Genomic DNA, 3,830 nt, shown 5'->3' with positions numbered 1-3,830 from the left:
TTTGTCTACTTCAGGGCATCCTGTGGACAACCTTAAACTGACAGTCTGGCACAGGGTGTAGATTTGTTTACCCTTTTTAGTGCATCCACCCTCCAATTCTCTGTTACTTTCAAATTCAACTCACTTGTGCCTTTACGAATAGCATGGTTGATCCTCCAAGATGCACCAATCCGTCTCTGGGGCAATATCCCATTATGATTTTTTTATAAATGTCAGTTACCCAAAACTAAAAAAGGATTTAGGAAGAGCCACCGTGTCCCTTGAGGGTTGAACTCAGATAAGGTTTAAAGTACAGAAATTTGGGGCATTTGGCATTAGTGACAGGGACGTGTAGGTTGCCCCATCTAAGATCTTTCCAGTCATGTCATGGGAACAAAAATATTGTGAAAAAAAGTCAAAATATGTAGGGTCAAAAAAGAAAATATTTTTTTTAAATAATAGGTAAAAAATAATTATAAATTAAAGCTGCAAGCAGCGATGAACGGGCCTTCGCCTCACCTCGCACGTCGGTGCGCAGCGGTCGGCCGGATTCGCGGGTCAAAAAGAGACTAAATAAATCACTCTCGGGGCTGGCATTCAAACCTGAGTCGGTGGCCTCATGAACGGAATCCACCAACACTAGGCTGTTGCCGAGCTGCAAAAGACCTGCAAAAAGTAAATGAAATGTAGCAGAGACAGTTGGTGGAGATCGCAGAGTAATTGTTACGGGTCTCGGGCACGATGACCACGATAACAAAAAGATGCATTCCTGTAAAATAAAGGTAGAGTCTGAAGCGCAAGAATCACAGCAACACTTGTCTCGTTCTCCAGTTTGCGTCCGTATAATTGATTCAACACATGTACAATTTACATCCAGTGCATTTTTCTTGTCCTGTATATCTTATAGATGCAGTCTCAATCAAGGTTAATTCCCAGAAATATCCACCTGTAATTACCTTAGCTGTGATTACTGCCTAATATAGTTCCTATTGACCTAACTACATAAGGGATATTTCCATACCATATTGACTATGATAAACGTATACAACTCTTATTCATATATGGACATTGCACTTAGAATGTATATTCATTAACTCAGCACGTACCAAACCATATTGTCATGTAAAAAAAACAAAATATGACTAAACATGACTAAATAAATCACTGCCCCTGCATACTGAACAAATATTACATTCTGGATTCATTAAACACATTTTAAGTCACATGAGGAGTCTTCTTAAATAAGTGCTGACGCTTTTATCCAAAGTGACGTACAATAAGTGCATTTCCACATAGAGATACAAACTCAGAAGAACAAGTAACAAGAAAGTACATTTTTCATCAACTAAGCAGTTTCAAAACATGTTAAAGATAAGTGCCATTATAAGTACAATTTAAGTGCTACCATTTGTTAGTGCTACGGTCTGCTAGTGTTTTAGTCAAGGTAGAGTCTAAAAAGGTGTGTCTTGAGTTTTTTCTTGAGTTTTCCTGATGTCATCGGAGAGCTCATTCCACCATCTGGGAGCCAGGACAGCAAAGAGTCGCGATCTCGCCGAGTGCTTTTCTCTCAGTGAGGGAGGAACAAGCAGCTTGGCAGATGCAGAGCGGAGTGTGCGTGTTGGGATGTAGGGTTTCACCATGTCCCGGATGTAGACTGGTCCCGATCCATTCACAGCGTGGTACGTCAGTACCAATGTTTTGAACTGGATGCGGGCAGCCACTAGTAACCAATGAAGAGAACGGAGAAGCGGTGTGGGAGTATTTCGGAAGGTTGAAGACCGGATGAGCTGCTGCATTCTGGATGAGCTGCAGTGGTCGTATGGCGGTACCTGGGAGACCTGCCAGCAGAGTTACAGTAGTCAAGGCGGGAGATGACAAGAGCCTGAATCAGTACCTATGCCGCCTTCTGAGTGAGAAGAAGTTGTATTCTCCTGATGTTGTAGAGCGTGTATCTACAGGATCGTGTCGTCGCTGCGATGTTGGCAGTCAGGGAGAGTTGGGAGTCCAGTGTCACGCCGAGGTTCCTGGCATTCTGAGTGGGCGTTAACACGGAGTCGCCGAAGTTAACGGTCAGGTCCTGGGTGGGCGAGTTTTTTCCAGGGAAGAAAAGTAGTTCGGTCTTGTCGGGGTTGATCTTCAGGTGATGGGCGGACATCCACTGGGAGATGTCAGTCAGATATGCAGAGATTCGTGCCGCCACCTGAGTGTCCGAGTCGGGGAAGGAGAGAATTAGTTGGGTGTCGGTGTTTTACAATTATGCAGACAGAACAAAATATACATAAAGAAATGTCATTCCCACCTCGCTGGAATTGAAAGCCACGTGTCCCATGTGCCATTCCCATTGATGTTCTCAGACTGGTTGCATGACTTTGCACGGGGCATCTGAAAGTATTTGAGCACCAACGTGTATTATCAGAATATGATTAGGGCTGTCAACAGATTATAGACAATTAACTAGTTGATCACACATTTTGAAAAACATTTATCTTGATTAAAATATTTTTCTCTTATATTAACTGTTTACAGTTTAGTAATTTGTTGTATCCCCTCTATAAAGAGCTTGACGTGTATACATGATTTCATTGGAATTTGGGGCATATTAATCATATCATTTAATGTTAGATTCATGCTCATTGTGAAGGAACTAAATATATGTAACATATTGAAAAGCATTGAAGACGCACGCTGCGTGCAGATTATAGACAATGAAGTAGTTATAGTTAGCTGCTATAGTTAGTGTGTAGATAAAGTGTTTCAATCGGCCAAACTTATTTAGGGCAAACGGAAACGTAAACAAAGTGGCGTTAATAGCGTGAAGAGGTGTCTTTTGTCCCTGTAAAGCTACCGTAGTTAGCTTAGCTAAAAGACGTATGCTAGTTGAAATTGTTCAAGTAAACGTATAGCTTAGATTGCTCTGGGCTGGGCTGTGCTAAATAAAAAGCCTCTTGAATGTGGAACACGACTCACGTCTGGCCTCATACCATGACAGGCACATTAATGTTTACAATTAACTTCGTTAGCCTTGTCCCTCAAACAGCTGTTAGCAACGAGGCATTGTTAGCATGTTCACAGTGTCCCCGCTAGGTAAGTGGGTAAGACTGGAGAACGCACAAGGAAAACGTAATCACTCACCGTCCAAAGCGTTTCCACTTGGTTGAGTCGTGTGGATGTAAACATAGCTGTGTAGTTAGCAGGCTGCTCCTAGCGCTAGCTCCTCTCGCTACCCCAGTTAGCTGTTCGTGCCGTTGAACAGATATAACAAGACCTTAAACAAAACGTACCTCACTGACTGCACACATCCAAGAGGGAATGAGAACACTTTACTTCAGGAACTATTACTACTGTGAAAGCTACCTTAAAATGATGATCCCGTTGCTGAGTTTTACCGTTACTTAAAACTTAACATACCTGGTGGCTCTGTGACACTAAAACATGTCCCCCCGAAACTAACCACGTAAACATAGTTCCTACCCCAAAAAACGAAACAAATATTTCTGAGCACAAACCACACAACAAATGAACACGTTCATGAATATATAATACAAACGACACGAATTACATTCAGCTCACCAAGGAAAGTAAACTGAATCCCTTTGTTCGTTAGTTCAGCTGAACACGCAGTTAAAAAGAAGATTAAAAAAACCACAATGGCTCTATCGGGAAGCGAACTCAAGTCAATATATTGAAAGTCCTGTGGCTAACCAACGGGGCTAGGGGCTCTGCTCTCTTTGCACAACCGAAAAGCAATCTAAAAAGGAGATTTATCCACTTTGCGTCAGGGCAGAGAGTGCAGTCTGTGGGCACAATATTTTGCAGCATTATTCAGTAAACACAATTTAAGTCACATCAGG

The 3,830-nt window shown here is 42.2% G+C and overlaps 1 long non-coding RNA gene across 1 annotated transcript; it reads right to left on the bottom strand.

The window, feature by feature from the left end:
* Positions 1 to 663: 663 nt before the first annotated feature.
* On the bottom strand, positions 664 to 3,600 carry LOC134132210 (uncharacterized). The gene is made up of 3 exons (XR_009956733.1): positions 3,112 to 3,600; positions 2,279 to 2,361; positions 664 to 2,179 (listed from the first exon to the last, which is right to left on the bottom strand). It is a non-coding gene; the product is annotated as an uncharacterized LOC134132210 (long non-coding RNA).
* Between the last annotated feature and the right edge of the window lie 230 nt (positions 3,601 to 3,830).

The sequence above is a fragment of the Pungitius pungitius genome, chromosome 7 (assembly GCF_949316345.1).
Source record: "Pungitius pungitius chromosome 7, fPunPun2.1, whole genome shotgun sequence".
NCBI lineage: Eukaryota > Metazoa > Chordata > Actinopteri > Perciformes > Gasterosteidae > Pungitius > Pungitius pungitius.
The sequence above is the reverse complement of the archived record's forward strand: the minus strand, read 5'-3'. Positions and strand labels throughout refer to the sequence as shown.